Source organism: Lissotriton helveticus, chromosome 2_1 (assembly GCF_964261635.1).
Source record: "Lissotriton helveticus chromosome 2_1, aLisHel1.1, whole genome shotgun sequence".
In the NCBI taxonomy this organism is placed as follows: domain Eukaryota; kingdom Metazoa; phylum Chordata; class Amphibia; order Caudata; family Salamandridae; genus Lissotriton; species Lissotriton helveticus.
The window spans coordinates 1,977,815,178-1,977,838,189 of record NC_136059.1 but is presented as its reverse complement, the minus strand read 5'-3'; the positions used below and the strand labels follow the sequence as shown (position 1 = coordinate 1,977,838,189).

At 43.5% G+C, this 23,012-nt stretch overlaps 1 long non-coding RNA gene across 1 annotated transcript in view; it reads right to left on the bottom strand.

The window, feature by feature from the left end:
- Positions 1 to 23,012, bottom strand: part of LOC144819994 (uncharacterized) — an 88,616-nt gene that overhangs the window by 12,562 nt on the left and 53,042 nt on the right. The window contains exon 2 of the long non-coding RNA XR_013607660.1: positions 487 to 556. This is a non-coding gene — a long non-coding RNA (uncharacterized LOC144819994). The remainder of the gene's footprint in view (positions 1 to 486; positions 557 to 23,012) is intronic.

Sequence of the window (23,012 nt, the reverse complement as noted above, 5' to 3'; positions counted from 1 at the left end):
CTTGTATATCTGAGCCTTTCCTATCTTAGCATTTGCAGAGTTCTCCGTCCTGACTGTGGAGTCTCCACTGTTGTAAACTTACTACTAACTCATAGTTTGTGAATAGTAAAAGAAAAGTAAATATACACATATGTGTAAGTTCACCTTTGTGAATCAGGCCCTGAGTGAAGTTCATAGCTCATTAAGTTTTTTTGAAAACAGAATGGGCGGGATCAGTAACCCTCTTTAGTAGCAGGAAATGTTCACACTGCTTTAAGGAAATGCTAAGGGCACCAGGTTCACAAGTGCCACTTACCAGTGTTCAATTTAGATTGTTTTTGCCAAAGATACATTTATTTTCAGTATAAGGATTATCATATACATATCTTATAGTCAATTCATCAAAGGCTAATTCCATTCAACCTCAATATGATTCTGTTAACATCACGCATAAAAAAATCAAAGTCATGATGTCTTTGAAAAACAATTTAGTTGTCCCAGTCTTACATCATAAAACGCCAGCCAACACATGTCTCCCGACTCCTGTCCAACTCAGTTATTTCATGGTTTGGAACTTCTGCGAGGTCCACATAAAACAGGAAGATACAGAAAATACAAAAAAAGCAGCTAACATTAAAAACATAAAACCAGTTCCCCCTATACAATCTCATCAGTTAATTTCTCAGAAAACAAACTGGTGCTGAATTGTTCAATACAAATTAAAAAATGTTCAAAACTTGAATACAAAACATTTTATTTGGTGGATTGAACTATAAATGCATAGCTTCAGCAGTTGTATGAGCAGAACATTTTAAATTGGGCCTCAACAGCTTCTGACGATGTACTATCAAAGCTAGACAAATAAATAGAACATGTTTCAATTCCTGGACTCTATTGACTTGACGTGCCATATCATTTAGACATTAAGGGGCAGATTTACAAGCCCCTTGCAACAGTTTTACGCCGCGGTTGCGTCACTTTTGTGACGCAGTGGCGGCGTAAACCATGCGCCATGTTGTGCCGTATTTACAACGTGACACATCTAGGGAGATGCGTCACATTATAAACCCCTGTGCCACATAAAACCTGCATCAGGTTTCATGTGGACGTTCCCGCGCAGGGTGTGCGTTCCCTGGCAGGTACACCTCGTAAAAAAAGTCAGGCAGTGAAATCTACAAAATTTGAGTAATTTTTACGGCCATGCTGCGTCAAAACCCTGCGCCTGCTTGAAGCAGGCGTAAGGATTGACGCAGCATGTTAGGCATAGGCCACCCCCGAGCCTTGCTGGAGCTGCGTCGCATGCAGAGCAATATTTAACTGCATTAATATCCAGAAACATCCAGAAACATCTGACCCCATGTGCCATATTCAATGACAAGTAATGTTGTGGCTTATTTAAAATAAGAGAGTTCATTACTGCTTCACATTTTCCCTTTTCACTGCAAGAGTCAATTGTCCAAACTAAGACGTAGCTCAAGAGAGACCTCTTTGAGAAGGTCTTTTAGAGGTCCTGGCAACTTAGCTGAAGCTAATCTTTGGTCAAGATCAAATTGCCCTTTTCATCAATCAATCAGAGGTTTATATAGCAAGCTATTCACCCATGAGGGTCTCAAGGCGCTCGGGAGAAGGAGTCACGACTCCGGATCAGTCGAAGAGCCAGGTCTTGAGGGCCCTCCTGAACCTGTGCAGGCAGGGTCGGGTAGCGTATGATGTTCACAGGGAGCTCGTCCCACGTGTAGGAGAAAGCTCTCCCACCGGTTCTGTGTCTGCGGATGCGGGGGACCTCTGCCAGGTCGAGGTTGGTGGAGCGGAGGTTCCTCTTGGGTATGTGGAAGGATACTTTCTCGTTAGGTATTTAGGTCCGATGTTGTGGAGGGATTTGTAGGCATGGGTGAGGAGTTTGAAGGTGTCCCTCTTCTCGACGGGGAGCCAGTGGATGCCTTGTAGGTGTTGGGTCAGGTGCTCATGGCACGGTGTCCCGAGGACGAGTCTTGCTGCGGCATTGTGGATGGTCTGGAGTCTGTGCAGGAGAGCTTTGTTGATTCCGGCGTATAGGGCCAATGACCAGTCTGCTGGTAATGAATGCGTGGGTGACGGTCCATCTGCAGTCGAAGGGGATCCACTTGAAAGTCTTACGAAGGATGCGAAGGCAGTTGAAACTAGTGGAAGTGACTGTATTGATATGGCGGTTCATGGAGAGAGAGGAGTCAAGGGTGATGCAGAGGTTCCGAGCGTGGTGCCCTAGTGCATATTTGTAATTCCTAGACAAAATAATTTTTTCTTTTTTCATTTCAAAGATCCCCTTGAACATAAAATGCCTTAGAGAGTTATAATCACTAGTCAAGAGACATTGACCCGATCGTACCACTCCCACCACACCTTGTGCAAATGAGCTTTTTAATCCAAATTAGAACATTCGAATGTTGGGAGCTCCATTGACAATAATGGAGTGCTCTCGGCTTCTAATGACCGATAGAAGCCCGTAGCTCCAACATTCCAATGTTGCCATTCACAGCTGTGAACAAAGGCCTCACGGAGCCCTTTGATTTATTTGTTAGAGCAGTGGTTTCCAAACCTTTGACTCCTGAGGACCCCAGTAAGTCACTACTGGGAGCCGGGAACTCCTAAGCAATTTGTACTCTTTAAATTCCAAACATTAAAACGGTAATTTGTGAAAAATACACAAACAAGTGCACACCAACAAATACGCTAATAGCTAAATATTCTATTATCTTATATTGAAAAAAATGTGCAAAAATCTAAAGATTTTAATGGGAAGGTTGGTGCTGCACCTCAGCGACTAACTTTTCAATGTTTGCTTTTATTTCGCGGTACAAGGCTCCTGCTGTTGCCAAGGCCATACTGAGAACCCAAAGCCGCCCTGGCAAATGTTGTCAGACCAGTGGCACCAAGGGCAGCGAGTAGGCCTGACCACTACAAAGAGAGTTTTCGGGGGCTCTCCCCCCACCGAAGAAAATTAGGGAAAAATTGTGCATTCTGCATACATTTGTCATTATATATTGAATTGTATTAGCTTTTAAAGCATAGTAAATGATTACCTTACTATGTACCAGGATACAACAATATTTGTTGGGGCTCTTCAATGATTTCCTCACTATCACCCTCCAACAGTGCCTCTTCTCTTTCCATAGCCCCTCTGTCACATGTATTGCATTTGTTTTATAGCATCTCTCATACCAGTGTAGGGCAGAGACAATGAATCCTACATGTGTAAATCAGTGTATAGAAAATGTTACATAAGGCAAAGGGGACTTCAAGGTGTAGGATTCACATGTCGGGTGAACCTAACAGTGATGTGACAACTTTTAATCATTGCATCACTGCCGCTTTGGACACTATTGCACCCCTGGAAGAGATGAAATCAGCCAGGCTTAAACCTTCCGCACCCTGTTTTATGCAGGATCTCCAAACAGAAAAGAGCCGTTGCAAAAGACTTGAGTGAATATGGCGAAAATCCTATAGTATGGAAGCAAAAAACACCTATAGAAAGGCAGTGAATCAATTCCATAAACTGAAACCCCATAAACCCCATAAAAACTACTTTGCCACCCAAATCAAAGCATCCAATAATTCTACAAAAGAATTTTTTTAAATTGTCCAAAGTTTCATGAAACCGGAGGCTTTGAAAAGCAATATTACTCCATCGGAAACTCTTTCTGAGAATTTAGCGAGTTTTTTCCACGAGAAGATTGAAGATATCTACACCTCATTTACTGAGAGTGAGAGCCCAGTCACACCTTGGTCCCCACACACAGAAACCTGGACGGACTTTGGCCCTTTCAGTACTGAAGACTCGCTCAAACTACTGCTAAAAATTAAGTCTAGCTCCCCTTGGATCCCCTCCCGGACAGATTTTTTAGAACACTAGCTTACTTGATCAATCCCTCACTAAATGTAGTATGGAATGCATCACAAAATACTGGTATTTATCCATCTGTATGGAAGACAGTCCTCAACCAACCCATCCTAAAAAAAGAAAATGCTGACTCGGCCATTGAAATTTTTTTTAGACCTATTTCCCTTCTGCCAGTCCCGGCTAAGGTTCTTGAGAAGGAGGTACAAAAATGGTTGTCTAGTTTTTTGGAAATCAACAAGCTACTGCATGACACACAGTCCGGATTTCGAGCTGGCTACAGCACCGATACAGCTCTATTGGAAGTTACTGAATCCATCAGAGAAACCCTTGACAAAGGCTGATATGCAATGTTGGTGCTGCTTGACCTGTCAGCAGCATTTGGCACAGTGTCACACAGGATTCTGCTTGACAGGCTCAGGCATTTAGGGATTTCAGGGACTGTGTTGGCTTGGTTCCAATCCTTCCTTGAAGGACGAGTCCAGAGAATATGACTGCAACCATTTGTCTCATCACCCCGCCCCCTAATCTGTGGAGTCCCCCAGGGCTCGGCCCTTAGCCCCACCAATTTTAATATTGACCTCGCGCCACTGGCCCCACTCATCGAACAATATGATGTTAGTGTCATCTCATACGCTGATGATACTCAGCTAATGTTTGCTGTTAAAGATCATTCAGAAGCAGCCTTCACTAAATTTCGGGACTGTCTGGCAGATATATCCACCTGGATGACTACACATTGTTTACGGTTTAATGCTGATAAAACTGATGTTCTTTTCTTTAATCAACCATCACCCCCTAGATCAAACCTTTGGTGGCCCTCAGTACTCAATCCAGCTCCCTGCCCTGTCTCTTCAGCGAGAAATCTGGGTTTTAAAATTGGCAAGACTCTGTCATGCAAACCCAGATAGGTCAGGTTTCCTCCACATGTTTTTGGAAACTAAAATCCTTGCGTAAATTCCTTCATCTGCTACCTGTCGAATGTAGGAAAACGATTGTTTGCGCACTAGTGACATCCCAAATAGACTATGCTAATAGTCTATACTTGGGCCTGCCAGCCTATATGTACAGAAAGCTGCAGACAATACAGAATGCATCCGCAAGGCTTATTAAAAACATTCCCTTAAGACACCACATCTCACTACATCTACGTACCCTTCACTGGCTTCCAGTAAGAAAACGTACAGAATTTAAGGCACTCATTCTTACCTACAGAGCAATAAATGGCACTGGCCCGCACTATCTAAGAAAACGTATTAAAACACTAAGACATACAAGAAACCTAAGATCAAACTACCAAGAACTTCTTGTCATTCCCCGCTTTTCCAAGGCCAGACTGGGTGGACGGTGTTTATCAGTAAAAACAGCCTCCCTGTGGAATTCTCTACCCCTGCAAATCAAAATGGCCCCAGCCGAACCCAGTTTCCAGAAGTTAGTGAAGACCTGGCTCTTCAGTCTACCTTAGTTTCTGACGGGTTCCACAGTATTGACCTACACAATCACATTGTGTAGGTCACATTTTTGGCAAAGTAGCCTGGGACCAGACTGTTAGATGCAGATTTTAATACCCTTGTTGTAAGTTTCAACTATTACACAACAGTTGGAAGCTACTCATTGAGCAAATAGGTTTCTACTGTCTACATCACATCTAAACTGACTCTGCAGAGCATGAAACTTAAATGAAAGACTTATTACAGACTATTAGATTGCATGATAACAGAGATTTAAAGCTGAGGCTTCCCGCCGCACCATAACAATACTTTTAGTCAGACGAAGTATAAAATATCTTTGTCTCTGTGTTTCCTAGATTAAAAGTAATTACTGGGACTAAAACAGTTAACATTAGTTCATATGCTAAATGTGACATTCATGCATAGAAGATTAAACAAGTGAAGTTCAAAGGACAGGCTTCTCTCATAAGAAATTAACAACTGTGCTCACAGATCTATTAAGCCCGATGAGGCTAGTGATTGGAGTGCATTTAGACAACTCATTAGCACATTTTCAGGCTTCAAACAACTGAATGCATATTACAAAAAAAGAAGTTTCTGCTAATACAAACGCACCAGTCCAATTAATGACCGAGAGACTTGTCCAACACAGACCAGATACCGCTTCAAACCTTGATAATGTGTCTTTTGATTGCTCTGATTCTTTAAGTCAGTCAAAAAGTAATGTGACTACAGACATGCTTTATTCTTTCAAGTGCTATGATCCACATATTTCTAACTCAATGAGTGAGAAGCTCTCTTTATAGCTACACTAAACTGTTTTAGCACACTTAGAAACATGTGAAGTTAGCTTAGCAGTAAGTATATTTATGAAGCATGTTATCATCATCAAGTAAACATCAAGCACCCCTGTAAATTAGCAAGGGCATACAGAAAACATGCCGCACACACATACATACACACACACAGACATGCACACACATGGCCAGACACACACAGAGGCACACACACATATTTTATTGCGAAGTGGTGGTAGCCACTCTGTAGTTATAGTTAGGGTTAACTTAGATAGGAATTTCTGTGATTTTTGCCCTGTTAGACACATCTCCATGAAACTTTACAGACCTATTGCCCCTTCTACTTTGGCAGATGATACAAAATCCATGGTGATTGGTCAGGGGGTTGCAAAGAAGAAAGGGAGGTCCCAAAAAGTTTCATGTCCCCAGTGCATTTTCCAAAAACCTTGTACTCACACATAGGATCCAAACGCCCAGGCAGATTTCCATGACATTTGAGAGGAATGTAGATTACATTTTGGGGTTAGAGGGAAATAGGTAAAGTTTTTCTTAAGTCGTAAGGTATTTTAACCTTGTGATATCTCAGGCCCCGGTAGTTTAATTAGATTTTGCAGAAGTACCCTGTACATGGCAATGAAAATCATTTATGTGATTGGCTAATGACTACCTTTACAAAAGTTAAATGCATGCATTGTGTTGTTGTATGGCCAACACAGTACTTTAGTTACATTTATGAAACAACGCAAGGCCACCATACATGACCCTGCATTGCTTGGTAAATCTTGAGAAACTCATGCAGTGCATTTCACTGTTTTACATTACTCTGAAAACTAAAATGTAAATTTGTGGTCAATTTCGCACACATTGTTATGTACTGCACTCTACGCCATTCTATTATACACCATTCCACTCTACGGTATTCAACTGCATGCCACTCAAATATACACCACTTCATTGTATGCCATTCCAGCCACTCCACTCAATGCTGTTACACCCTACATAACTCCACTTTATGCCACCCCACTGTATGCTATTTCAGTTTCCCGTACTACAATGTATGTCACTACAGTCCACGCCACTATATGATGTTGCACTCCATGCCGATACACTCTACCCCAATCCACTCTATCCCACTCCATTGTACAGTATGCCACTGTTATCCATTCCACTGTATGGCACTACACTCTATGCTATTGCACTGTATGCTACTCCACTGTACAACACTCCATTCTACACTATTCAACTTTATGCCACTCCACGCTACTCCTCTTTAAGCCACTCCAGTGATATTCCACTGTATGCCAATCCACTGTATACCACTACACAGAAAGCTATTCCACTATATGCCACTACACTGTACCACAGTTAATTGTACGCTACTCCACTGTATTCCACTCCACTGTACGCTACTACACTCTAGGGTGCTTTAAGATATAATATATATATATATATATATATATATATATATATATATATATATATATCACCTAGTGGCGGTCGCCAGTAGGTAGTTATAGTTAGTTAGAACCTAGTTTCCATAGGAAAAGCGTTTTTTGATTTGCCAACATCTTTGGTGCCGTTTGACGAATCTTTGCAACATTTTCAATACTGGTGGCCAGCTCCAGTCAGCTCCTGTCCTGATTCGTCAAGCGGGGGCTGAGAAAAAAGGGGTGTCCCAAAGCGCGTATTCCCCATGTTAATTTGCATAGGAATGTTTGGAACAGGCTACAGCCCGAACTGCTGAACGGAATTACTCTAAACTTGGCAAAAAGGTAGCTCTTGGTTCAGAAAGCGCCCTTTTCTTAAATGGTGTAAATCCATTCAGTAGTTCCTGAGAAACTAAAAAAAGAAAACGTTATATATCTTAGCACCGAGGAGGAGTCGCGACTCCTCCCGAGCGTGAGCACTGCTGGTGGGGAAATGAGGTCCTCTTGTGTCCTGAGGACCTCAGGACACAAGTGGACTTCCTCCTCCGAGCAGGAGTGTGCCAGAAGCCATGTTTGCAATGTGGTGTAAAAAAGGGGTGTGGCCTCGGAACAACTCTCTGCAACGCAGCTCTGTGGCGCTTATTGGAGGTACCTGGTGGGCTAGTTGGCCCCCAGGGACACTCAGGATTCAAGGGGACTTAATCTCCCAACCTATAACGCACCAGGGGGTGCGTTTGCACAGTGGTGCAGGGAGGGGGCGGGGCCTGATATAGCAAGTTAGCAATCCTGCTGTGTGGGACTTACTGGAGGTAATAAAAGGTGTAGTTGGCCCCAAAGGTTGACGGTGGGGGCTACCTACCCCTCCTGTTACCTCCAGTAAATCTCACGCAGTGGGATTGCTAAAAGGTGTTGGGAGGCCACGCTCACCTTTCTCGACCACTCTGGAAATGTGACTGCTATGTTATAGTTGGAAATTAGCATTTAAAAAACCTTTGAAATTCACTGAAAAAACCATAGGTTTCAGGGACGTTATAGTTAGAAATTAGCATTTAAAAAAACATAGAAATTCACTGAAAAAACCATAGGTTTCAGGGACGTTATGGTTAGTTGGACATTTCACTCATGCAAAACCTGAGAAATTCGGCTGTTATAGTTGGCTGAGCTAACTATAACTTGCGCCCCCGCAATGCACTGCTGATGACATCACATATTACATCATTCATGACATGGTCAGTGACATCACTGATGACGTCACTGATGACATCACCCACATGATAATCTGATGCACCTCATCACACTCTAATATAACCTTTGATACACCTACTTTAAAATACAGACTACCATTTTCAAAACCATAAACACACCAATACCAGTTGCTACATACCCAGTCACGGAACCTTAGGTCTACACACACATCCACTCAATCACCCATACAGTCAGTCATCAATACAGCACTATCATTTGCACTCATATACCTATACAGACACTCACACACCTCCACTCATCCATAGAGTTACGCACACACCTAGTCAGTCATGCGCAGAATCAATCACACTCCCATTTACTCCCTATGCAGTTATACACACACCACCTCACTTATTCATACCGATAATAACACACACTTATCTCTTAGACAATCAATGATACGAGCACACACTCATCCACACAGCCACTCTCACAATCACTCACTTGCACGTATAGTCATTTATAAATTCGAACACTCACATATACTACCTTTCACATATGCAGTTACTCACACATGTACCATTGAGACATCCATTTACTCACCAACATACCCATAAACACACTCACCCACTCATACAGCCCTTCACAGATGCACTCTTGAACCCATAAACCCAGTGAATCACCCACTCACACATCTATGCACAGAGTCACACACCCCGAAACACCCACACAGACACTCAGGAACCCATACAGATGCTCTGACAACCAATCAATAACCCATATAGACACTCATGTAGCTACTCACCAATCCATGCAGCCGCTTACACAACAACTGACAGACTGATACAGACATTTACACAGTTTAGTCACTAACCCAAGCATTCAGTCAGACACGTTTATTCACTCACTTATACAATCAGTTACGCACCTACTAAATCATCTATTCAGACACTGATACCTCAATACACATTTATAAAACATATTTAAACTTTACAGAAACACACAGTCACTGGATGATGTCATCAGTGATGTCATTTCAGATGTCATCAGTGATGTCATCAGTGATATCACTGACCATGTCATGAATGAAATAATATGTGACATCATCAGCAGTGCATTGCAGGGGCGCAAGTTATGGTTAACTCAACTAACTATAACGGCTGAACTTCTCAGGTTTTGTATGAGTGAAATGTCCAACTAACTATAACGTCTCTGAAACCTATGTTTTTTTCAGTGAATAAAAAAAAAAAAAATAATATATATATATATATATATATATATATATATATATATATATATATTTTTTTTTTCAGAACAGATCAGCATCCAATATGATATTGAAAAAAGGAAAGCACTCGGGTCGCCGATTACAAAAGTGTTTATTGCGGACCCCCTACCCCTCCAACAAATGCGTTTCGCCTCACGGCTTCGTCAGTGTTGGCGTGTGTGAAAAACAGTGACCATTTTATTCATTCATTTCCACGGACAACCAGTAAACAGTAAAAATTGACTACTTCTGTGAATACCTTTGTGGCGGCCATCTTAAAACATGTTTCCACTGGGTCAATGCATTATATAAAACGGTCACAAAAAAGGGCAGGTGCAATATTAAAAACATTTTTTTTCTCAATCAAAGACAAATTCATTGTGTGGAGAAAAGAAGAAAAAAAGAAATTAATGACTTCCTTGTGACACGTCTGAATCTTAATCGCGGTACACCACCGCAGGATTGAAGCACCTGAGACCTAGGTGGTGCGACGGCGGTGAAAAGTACGGTGCGGGAAGAACATGTATATATATATAAATATATATATATATATATATAAAACACGTTACAAATCCCAGATTAAAGAAGGAAGCGGCACACCTAGTATAGCACACTCAGATTTGAGAAGTGTGCAGACAAGATAGAATAGCGCATTTCAGCTTCAAAGAAGTTTTTGTCAAGTTGAAGAATCATGCCTAAGACTCCATAGAATTACTCATTCCGTTCATAGTGCTAGGAAAAATACTATGGCTCTTACGATGTAGAAAACCCATATTACCATGTGTACCATGTCAAATCATAAATGACAGTTATACCAATACGAATTTGTAAAAATTGATTATATCCATTGTTTAACAAAATCTTGAAATCGTACATTCAAAAATTGATAAATAACAAAAAGGATATTCTTCAATAACGGGGTCAATAAAAACCAATACAATAAAGTGCAATTCCATTAATATTTGTGCTTGAATGAGGCTGTGTAACCTTATAATCATATGTTAATCTAGGGAATGTTCAATAACGATTTAGAATAAAAGCACGCAGGATCAATTAAATCTCATATAAATCATTCAGTGTAAAAAGAAGAATCCAATCTGGCCGGTGCCCTTACAAATACCATAATTGAAATTATTAATTGATGTAGCATATAACCTAAAGGCTGCTTGACAGAGGGAATAGTCTATAGACTATTCTGGCTATTGAACTACTGCAAATAATTCATCCAGTCAGGCCAGTGCCCATGTACATCCCCATCAATGTAGTTAATTAATTCAGCATGTAACCTTGAGGTTGCTTGCCAGAGGAATAATCCTTTGACCGTTCCATCTATTAAGCTATAAATTATTCATAAAGCTCAACCAAAATCTCAAAGAACAATTGAACATGGAAATGAGGATTGGGACAGGGAAAAGAAGAATATAAACTGACTCTGCAAAGTATTACCCAAATGTAGTCCAAAACCACCTTATCGAAAGCTGCAACTAAAAGAAAAGTTGAAAAGCAGGGGAAGGGAAAAGTCTTTCTTTTATTCGTACTGCAGTCTCCAGATTCCCACAGAATTGTAATGTGTTGAACCAAATTCATAAAATATGCATACAAATATAAATATGTGCAAAATACATCATATTTGTGCTAGAAGCAGTGAATAATAAATAAGCAAATATTGCCATTAATTTATTATTCAGTTTTCTCCTTTTTAATTTTTTATTATCATTATATGTGTCCCAGGCCCACACCAGACACCCACCACCTTTTTTTTCCATTGGGGCAGCAGGAAGGTGGGGGTAGCCCCAGGGCCCCTACGGCCCCTACTGCCCCTCTGGCACCCCTGCCAGCACTCATCTTGGGTGCTAGCTGGAGCCGGCAATCCTTTAAATAACAATAGTATTTGAGAGAGGGGCATGTGTCCCCTTTGCTGAACAATTTCTGGCTCTAGGGACTCACTCCCCCGTGGCAATTTATTGTTTCTATTGGCAGGTTTTTTCTGTGCTTCCGCCAGGTGGGAGCAATTTCTTTTTCCCTATCCGCAAAAACATGGGCATGGGAAAAATGTGTGTACTCCAAGCCGGAAAGAGCATTTCTGCAGCTCCTGCCGAGTGGAAGCATACAAATCTTCCCTGAGTGCGATCTAGTGGGCAGGGAAACGGTGTCCCAGGGGTGGGCTCCCAGGGCAGCAACAACTGGGCCTTTTGAGGCTCGGACTGGAGGGGTACCCACCCCTCTCCTTATTTTGAATTTCAGACCCACGGCATGGGTCCCTGGGGCTTTTTAAGGCTAGGGGAGGGTTGCACACACAATATCCCCTTTAATTAAGCATTGGTCCCAGGGGCTGGGTTCCCTGGGGCCTCAGGGAGGCTTTCCTATTAAATTGATTGCACCACCCCAGAGACCCTGACCCACTCCCGGGGGTAGTTTTTTTAAGCATGGGTTCATGCCTTTTAATAAAAAAAATTAACACAGATTTGCAGATCCACCATAAAGTTGGGTAATTTTTTTTTTTACTGATTTTTGACCCCTTTGGGACCCCTTTACTAGGCCTAGGAGAGCCAAGTATCCCTACCATGTCCCCATATGTTTTTTATTTTTATTTTGGAGGACAGGGGGTTTTGTCCCTGAGTCCTAAAATGGCTACCACCACGTCTTTTTTGAAGTGGTAGCAGTCAATCAGATCTTTATTTCGCAAAAAGTGGTGAACTGATTTACACCAAATCACAAAAAGCTGACTTTCCGGACCAAGATCTTGCTTACTGCCAAATTTGGTGTAATTCCATTCACCAGTTTTTGCGGTATCGCTGTTCAATTTTCCTATGGAAAAATGAATTGGGAAAATGTGTTTTGGGGCCCCCCTTTAGCTCAGCCCCCACTTGACAAATCACCCGAAACTTTCCACGAAGGGGATGAGGTGGAAGAGACTTTTTTGTGGAAAGTTTAGTTAAGATTGATGAAACGCTCTAAAACAAAAAATGCTTTTCCTATGGAAACACAATCCTAACTTTAATTACCCAGTGGTGAGCACCACTGGGTAGTTAAAGGTAGGGGCATTTTTCCGTAGCAAAATATTTTTTTGTTTTCCTAATAACTTTGGCACCGTTTGATGAATCCTCATGAAACTTACCAGAAAAAAGTTACTTTTGTATTCCCAAGGGCCGAACGTCCTTCTCCCCGTGCCTTAAAAGGCCCCAGGTACCCCATCTCCAGAGTGCGGCTCTAATACTCTGTCCTGGGGAGTCCACCCCCAGGGCAGAGTAGTTTCCCTCCCCACATCACTGTGGGCAAGGAAGCATATGTTTGCTCCCACTTGGGAGAGCATTATTAAATCTCCTGTCAGACAGGAAAAACATGCTTTGCCTGCCTCCAGCAGTAGTGCAGGCAAGGCATGTCAGCGCCTACCCGGCGGGAGATTTACACATGCTCCCACCATGGTGGAGCAGACTTCTGTTTCCTTGCATGCACTCCTGCATGCAGGGAAACAGATCAGATATCGCTCCCATCCAGACAGAACAAGTATAATTAGCTTCTCCCTCTGGGTGGGAGTAATGGTGGCTCTCGCACTATGCTGGGTGCCGGCTGGGGACACAGGGGCCCTGGGTCTCCCCCGCACCCACCATTTTGGGTTTTGTGGGTTCCCTGGGAAGGCACCGATTAACCCAACTGTGGCCATGAGGGATGTGGTCCCCAGGGCCTAAGGAGGGTCTGGGATATATTGGCCCAGTGGGATGAGTTTCCTGGACTTAAAAGATTTGGGGATTGGGGCTGCACAGCCCTGTCCCCTTTATAATGACATGCGGCCTGAGGTTGGAGCCCGGGGCCTAATAAGGATTGGGAGTTAGTATGGATTTTGACCACAGGGCCAAATAAGGCTCAGGGAGGGAGGCCAGTCAAAATTGGCGCTGGAGACCCCATACCCCATGGTCACATAACAGTAAAATCGGGAGGGAACAGTGCAGGCCACCTCCCCAATCCTTCATCCCCTGGGGCAGAATGTCATTATGAAGGGGTGGGTCACCCCTTCATAATGACATTCTGCCCCAGGGGATGAAGGATTGGGGAGGTGGCCTGCACTGTTCCCTCCCGATTTTACTGTTATGTGACCATGGGGTATGGGGTCTCCAGCGCCAATTTTGACTCGGAGATAGGCTGCCTGTGGGGGTGGTTGGCCACAGGTTCTGGCCTGTGGCTTACCCCCCGGCTGTGCATGGGGTAATGTCATGAGATTCCTGATCCCTTGCTCCATGCAGCTCAGATGACCTAATATTAGGGTAAGAGGATTTGAGCTGGTCTCACAGCATGTGTGATACACAAGGGGGGCGTGGCAAAGTAAGCTGGCAGAGCAGACGTGCTTTCCAGGAACTCCCGCCAGCTCATTATCCAGAATCATCCTGGTTGTGGAAAACAGCAACATACGGCTACCAAAGATGTTGGAAATTCCTCACCTCCCCAGGCGCCATCCAGTATCCCGACGCTGATGCTCTAAAACACCGCCTGTGAGGAAGATCGAGACGCGACGGTCAGAGATGAGCGGCCATCTTGTTGCTGTCAAGAACGGCCAGTAAGCAGAGAAGGCAGCGACACGATCTGAAGAGTGACGTGCGCAAGGGTGAGAAAGCAGAGGAGAGCGGGAGGTTGGCTCCTCTCGGGAAGTGCTTGATTCTGGCCTTCCATGGCACCGCTGTGGGGAGACACGAGAAGTGGCCGACAAGGATGGATAGCCGTCCTACCATCACCAAGTGGGGCCTACAGGCAGAGGAGGTGGCGGCTCAAATCTAGCAGTAAGCGCACAGGGAAGAGAAGGGCGGCTAAGAGGTGTAGATTGCGCTCGGCCACTCGTAGAGCCGCTATGGGGACTGGAACATCCTGGTCACCGCGCTGAAGAGGTGAGGAGCTGAAGGGCTGCAGAATTGTGCAGCAGGGACAGGCGCTGCTCCACATCACACTCCTTAGCATTGTGACACATGGAGGAAGACTGTGAAGCCAGGCGAGGCGCTGTGATGTTACTCTTGAGGCACCATCAAGTAAGCGAGATCTATTGCACACAATTGAAATACAGTGTACGGTGTGCTAGTGTGGAAGTGGAGGTGACCGGCACCCAGAGCATGAGGTAGGATAGTCAGTGCACGGGAGTGAGGGCCTCGCGAACGGGCAGTATAAGCAGACCTCCTGGGTGACAATAAGGCCCTAGTAGTGTGGACATTTACCCTCAGGCGTGGGCTGGAGTTGAAAAGTGCTTGAGGCTCTCATCGGGGTAGCGACATAACTCAATAAGATAGCTGCAGTGAGACGAAGGCCCGTGGAGGCTACGGGCAATGGAGGAAAGGCCAAGCAAGGAGGGGGAGTATCCTATAAGGGCCTGGATATGTTGATACTTAGCAGAAAGAGCAACACGCTGCAGGTGGAGGTGGGAACTCCTGTGAGGGGCTTGTGCAGTGATACATGTATCCAGAGAGTGGCATTTAGTATCCAGTGCTTGATAGGATGTCGGGACTGGCCTTGCCTTCCCAGACCGGGGCAGGAGAGCTGGAAGTACTGTAGGAAAATGTGGAACTACGGACTACCTTGGATGACCTGAGGATGGTTGGGGAGGCCTAGGCAGGACCCGGAGAAAGCTAGAAAGGGATCCTACCAAGTGAAACCTAGGTATGGGCCCCTAATTAGCAAATGTGACAGATGTTTCAAAAGAAGAGCAAGGTGCCTAAGGGGCAAGCATAGTGAAAGAGAAGGCCGGCAAGGCAGCTCAGGCAAATAAAATATCCAACTACGCGCTACCACTCCAGCTGGACCAGGGGGCACATGCGCCAGTCCTGGCCACTCGTGAGGAAGAGATGGCACAAAATGATGATCAAGCCCCCTCCATAGAGGATGTGCTCACTGCTATTCATGCCAAGAGGGATGAGATGATTCACAAAATTGACTGTCACCTTAGATGGGATTTTACTCGGATGTGATCTAAGGAAAGTCTCGGATAGGGGGACCACCACTGAACAAATGGCAGACACTCTACAAACGGAGCTACATACCCAAAGGGAGATGGAAATCAACCTCCAGAAACATGTGGTGAGCCTAGATGACCAAGCAGAAGATGCGGAGGGAATATCACGGAGTAACAACCGTCACTTTGTTGGCTTCTCCGAGAAGGCAGAAGGACCATCTGTGGAATTCATTTTGGAGGAATGGTTGGTTGCTGCACTGGCCCCCAAGAAACTCTAAAAGTTTTTCACAGTGGAAAGGGCGCATAGAGCATTGGTCCCCGTGCGAAACCGGGAACGCTCCCAGGGCTCTCATTGCTTGATTTCCTAATTTCTGCAGCCGGGATACCATCCTGCAACTCAACCGTAAATGGGGCTCACTGACACACGAGGGCCATCAGATCTCCATCTACTCGAATTACACACAACAAGAGCAGGAACAACGATGATCCTTTCTGGTGGTGAAAAGGCGCATGAAAGACTTGAACCTCAAGTACAGTCTCCTTTTTCTGTCAAAGTTGAGGGATGAGAGCAAAGGTAAGACCCTATTTTTCTTTTCAGCGGCGGAAACAAGTGTCTGGCTGAACGCTAGAGGCTCCCCGGGTGCTTGTTTGGTACCCTCCACGGTAATGCCATGGAAAACGGGATCACGAAGGCAACCCTGGATAAGACACCAGCAAAATCCTTCACAGGAAAGTAACAGGAACCGGAGCCCCAGCCGGATCAGGATTAGTCCGAATGGAACGCTGCAGGCCTCAGATATTGTGCCATACTCAAGAGCCTCCTCACCTGGCTGACTCATGAACACTAACCCAAGTGAGGACACGGACAACTGACTGTGGCATGTGGCAGAGGAACAGGGAACGTATTGGTAGAGCCAGAAGTAGCTTCCAATTTGATACATTTGGTAAGATCTAACCAATGGATGGCATTGGGGGGAAGTGATGACAAATATGCATGAAGTTTTCTACACAAACTGAAAATAGTTGACAGGGGCCTGCCCCCCAGAGGCGGGTACCATGTTGGGGAGTAGAAGGCTAGTCCTCGCACCTCACTGGCTGACTATCCACTACTGTCGAGAAGGGTGGGAGTGAGGTGTTATTTGTAGTAGTGGGTTTTCCCTTTTTATAAGGTTCTGAATTTGGGGGCTACTTTTTGGGGACATGCGGCGACATCTACATGCCTTCACCTTGTTATGTTCAGATGGGGAGGGAAATGTGATATTGCCCCAGGGGAGGAAACATCCATTACCACGCAGGCATTGCATCGCAATGTCTTTGCATCGTGGGTATTACAACGCAAGTCGTTACAACGACTTGCGCTGGATGGCGCTCTAACCTAAGAAATAGCATGATTTACTATTCCAACACCTTCCCTACTGTACGTAGACTGGTGTTGGAATAGTAAATCAGATTCCTAAGTCCAGCGTCCTCCAGCGCAAGTCATTGTAACGACTTGTGTTGTAAAAACTGTGAATTAACGTACCGCGGCCACCACGAGTGTACTTTCTGAAAGTACACGCTGTGTTCTTAAACTTGCTGTACTCTTTTGTTAGCAAAGCGCTGCTGCGAGAGAGATTGAGTACTTTTGTTTAAGTATTCATGTTAATCACAGCTCATGAAGGGGCTGTGATTAACATGAATACTTAAACCAAAGCCCACAATCTGCCTCGCACTGTGCTTTACTAACAAAAGAGTACAGCAAGTTAAAAAACACAGCATGTACTATCAATTTATTCTGAAAGTACACACTGTGTTTTTAAACTTGCTGCACTCTTTTGTTAGTAAAGGAAGTGCAGGACAGTGCTAGCTCTGTGAAGTTGCTTGCCCGATGTGTTTATATTCATATATTTTTCATTTATAATTTTTTATTATTACTTGAGCCTTGCATGACCTAAAAATGGAGACAGAAAAGTTACCTTTAGTGTACGGCAGCAGTAGCACTCCATTTCAGCAGATTGACCTTTGCTGCATGCTCCCCCAAATGACGTCACTGTTACTTTCAACAAGAATAAGGACATGCTCAGTTTAGCGAAGTGGCAGGTTTCCATGCCACCTGCTCAACTGGCTTCCAAATTCATATTGACATTCTACAGACAAGTCCCATTTGCATTCCTTCCCGGCTGCAGCCTACAGCCATGCCTGCCTCAACCTCTCTTCTGTAAGACCCTTAAACTATGCACTGTTGTGCCACCAGCATCTTCCTCCTTCAGTTAACAGCAGTTACTTTAGCCCTAATTACCAGTGGCCCAGTATGCCTGTTTCGACTGAAAGCAGATATTTTCGGCCAAAACTGGAACAAGTATCTAATGGGGTAACTCTCTGTTTTTACCAGGTACGAATCTTCAAGGGATCCTTGTGAATTGTTTTCTTGGTAAAATGCAGGGAATTTTTTATACAGATACGAAAACTTGTGGTCATCTTGTGATCACTTAGTAAAACCGGAACCTTGCCTTACAGATGCTCCCAGCCCAGTATTGATGATATTGAATGTGGTAATGCCAGGTGTGATATTACCACACCTGGAAAACATAGGGGTTATCTAGCTCATGAATCAAACCCATGACTTAGAGGCACTATGCGAGGGCTGAAACATTTAGACCAATGACAAACATAAGGAGTCCTTTTAGTCCTAGTTTTTGTTGTTGCCTTTTTATTAACTTTGTTTTTGGTAGACACTATTGAAGAGTACACAGTTTACCTTGTGGGACAATTTTAAGAAAAATGAAAAAAAATATGTATCAAAATACACCAGAAGTAATTTTAACTGTTCTCCAGAAACAAGTTATCAGCAAGTAAAACATGATTGAAGGTTATTCCTCTTGATGCTGATTTTGGTAATTTAAGGCAGATTTTTAAATATTTTGTATTTACTGTTCAAAAACACCTTTAAGTTCTTACAATCAAAAGCTTTGTTACTCTTCCGCTCAGGTGGTTTGTCACAGGTTTTCTGCCATTGCAATGAATGGAAATGCAGCTCTTTGATATATAATAGCTTACTGTTCTATATTGGGATTTAAATGTATAAACGGCAAGTAACGAAAGGGGCTGTCTGACAGAAGCAGTAACACACTGACATATTTACATTGCATGCCATTTGTGATCTGCATGGCTCACCAGCTACTTTGCATCAGGAATTTTAACCGCCTCCGCTACTGTATGATAAGTCAAAACTTGCACCAGACAAAACTCAGATCTCTCTGCAGCAGGTCCATCAATCTTCAGTTATCTTGAAATTTTTATGGTGGCCTGAAAATTGCTAGAAAGTCTATCATATTTATTGCACACCACTGCATCATCTTCAGGTGGGATCTTTTGATGGCTCGTGTGCTGCTCAGTCCTCCTTGTGAATTTCCTTGTTCACCCAACTCAACCATTTGTGCAGTTTGAATGCCGGGGAAAAGCTGCATCACAGAAGGTGTAACACACAATACAGATTTATAGACCAGTTTAAGATAATGGATGCTAATAATGTAGCACATGGGCACATGCCTGTTTAGCCTAAACCTTTAATCCCAGATAACTATTTGGTCATTTTTCCTATTAGGGTATCTAGACCGGTCCCATTAATAGTTTGTAACTCTTCGAGCGTTTGCTAACCACCTTGTCTTCAATTGCAGATTTCCATACTGTAAGGTATTTGGATTTGAGTGGTCAGGTGCAAGTACCCACAAAGACAAGGTAATTCTGTTTACATTCCTGGTTGAGTTGGGGGTTGCTGGGTAAATAGATACGTAGAGTTAAACCGGGGCATCTTGTACATTGTAGTATAACATACTTACCCATGTTTTCTTCTGTTACAGGTTTAGCAGACAGTACCCTATACATTTAAACAGGTGTATGTGAGTACAAGCAGAACAGGTCATTTTTTGGTAGAATTAAACTGTGGTGCATCTTGTACATTGTAGTATAACATACCTTACTCATGTTTTCTTCTGTTGCAGGTTTTGCAGACAGTACATCACACATTTGAACGGGCATATGTCAATACAAGCACAACAGGTAATTGTTTTAGTTGAGTTCCCTTATGGGTCACATGATAAACTGCTGTATCACACTGTGCCAGAACACTCTTTAATTCTATTGAAGGCTCTACAGACAGTGCTACATATAAGTTTGGAAGGGCAGGGCAGAGAACAGAAAAATCCAGGTAATTACACTCAACGTTTTGCCGGCGATGTCTCAGTACTACGTGACAGATAACATTCATGAGCATAGGCTTCAACGTAAGCCATGTTCCTTTATTTTGCAGGCAGGTGCAAACGGGCAGGCACAAAAATGTTCAAGTGCAAAGCTGTAACTTCTGGAGAGTGCGGTGCTTCACCACAAAAGAAGAAATGTTGCTAAGTATTCAAGGAAGAATGGATGAAAGAAATTGTGGAGGCTGAGACTCAGAAATCACGAGGCAAGGTTCACGTGCATCTTAGGGAACTATTTCAATACAGTCCGGATGTGGGCTTGATTTGCAAAGCATTTGCCGAAGCCAAGATTGTTGGGGACTTTTCTACAGGGAATACATGGAGTGATGGCTGGAAACTGGATTAAATGAAACACCATCTAATTAGCAAAGTTCAAGAGTCTGCCATGGTGATATTGAGAAACAGAAGTGCTGCTGCCAGGTTTGGTTATGAAGTGCGGGCAATGCTCACAGAAACGGCCACTGACAAAGCAAATAGAATGGAAGTAGTTGAACGACAAAGATCCCTGCCCGGGGAGATAACGTTTCTCATGAACAACATGTTGCTGGCAGTAAAGATGAATAATTCAATGTTATCTGTACAAGACATCCATGACCACCTAGCTTTGTATGTGAAGATACCAGACAGCTGGAGGAGCAAGAACTATGCCTTTGAGTTCCTTGGGGCCATCAATAGCGTGATACACTGTGAAGCTATGGCAGAACTTTGTAACGCTTTGTATCACACATTGATATTTGATGAGAGCACATTATTTTTGTTACAAAAATGCTCATCCTGTACTTCAAGTTCCGACCTGTAACATAAACAGAGCACAAAGCACTCTGTGTGGGCATAGTGAAGCTGGCAAGTTGTAATGCTAAGGCTACCACTCGTGCTGTGAAAGAATTCCACTCTGCCAATGAACTGGACCTCATGAAAATGGTCATGTTCACATCCGATGGTGCATCTGTGTTGCTGGGTAAGGACAATGGTGTTGCTATCTGTCTTAAACAATCCATTCCTCATCTAGTTGAGCAGTATTGTGTCACCCATCGAGAAGATTTGAGAGCTGATGATGCCTGGAAGAGGGTTCCAATGATTAAAGAGAGGGAAACATTATTGAGGACTGTCTATACTGTGTTCTACAGATCTCCTGCAAGGAAGTCCAAGCTGGATGAAATTGCATCGGTCACTGAATGTGAAGTGATCTCTTTTCGTCTACTGAATGAAGTATGGTGGGTTACAAGGCATTTTGCTGTTGGTGCACTAATTCATAATTATGAGGCTGTTCTTAAGTACTTTGAGCATGAGAAAGTTGAGAATGATCCAGTTGCTAAATATTGTTACAAAAAGCTATAAGACTCCAACTATCATATTTCCCTTGGAGTACTTAATGACATTCTGGGCGAGTTTGCATCTTTGTGCAAACTCTTCCAAAAAAGTTCTTTGACTACAGTTGAAGATGTATGTTATGCACGAGCAAAGACTGGGCAAATTAAGGAACAGTATTTGGGGGGCACTGTCTTTTGAGCAGCAATGTAAGAGATCTGATGGTGTTGTACAAGGAAAGGCAAGAGTTTGACAGTGGGTCTATTTTGTCTTTTGTTTCCCTTCTTTGTGAGCACATGCAAAAAAGGTTCCCTGAAGGTGAACTGAAAGAATGGGCAAGTTTTTAATTCCAGGCAATAGCAACACAATCAGATTTTGATTTTGGGACTGAGAATGTACAATGACTTGTTGAATAGTATAAAAATGACTCGGTCCTGGGTGATTTTGAAACAGCAGAAGATATTGTTCGGCAATACAGAGACTATAAATATGTGGTGGCAGAACATGTAAAGGGTGGGTTATTTACCACCTTTCAAGACATGGTGAATTTCACTATACGCAATGCTGCTAAGTATAGTGTGGTGTCTCAGCTTGTTGATGTCTGCGCAACATTTCAAGCATCTAGTGCAGATTGTGAACGAGGATTCAGCCTCATTAATACTATCAAGAGTAAATTGAGACATAGACTAGAGCAGAAGCATTTGGATATGCTGATGAGGATAAAGGCCTACCTTCTAAATGGGAAAGTTGACTTCGATAGAGTTTATCAGCACTGGAAAAATGGCAAGGATTGCCGTGAGAAGCAACCGTGTCACCCACCTAGTGATGGCACTTGACTAGTGTGAACGGCCCTCTCCCACAGTCCATGTTTGCCTGGATTTCATATTTTTAAAAACTATCTCTGGCGGGATAGCCCAACATTACTCAGTAGCCTTCACATCAAATTGTAAATATGTTATGTCATTTTGTAACTTATTGTGTATATGTGATCTTGTATAGGCTCTCAACATTTCCCCACCCAATGAACAGTGCTCCAGTTAAGAATATTTAGTAAAATCTAATGATGGTACCACCGTTGGAGTCTTGTGTTTTTGTAAACCTGAAGTGTACTTGCCTGTGTAACCAATTCATGTCATGGTGTGTTTATCCAAATTGTAAGCCTGGCTTAAGACCCTTAATATGGAGCGGTAGGTGTAGAAATGCATCATCTTTTTACTTTTTAAGTAAACGTTTGGAGTGATATTTGGCGCTGCACACCCGTGCAGTCTGTTTCCTGGCACACATAGCCATGGTTGCAGCGCACAGAGACACTCCACTGCCGCACACAGAGGAAAAACATTAGGGGGAAAATTGGTCTAAGATACCTGTGGTGGCACAATACTGAAGCGCTAACAGACTCTCCATTCAAAGCCACAATATCTGAGGAACCAAACTGGTACTTTCTGAAGAACTGGGGCTCAGCCTCGTGCCAGACGACCGAATGGGAGGCCGTGAAGGTAGTCATGAGGGGAATCTGCATCAAGACATCTTATGGGGTTCGACATCAATAGGAGCGGGATG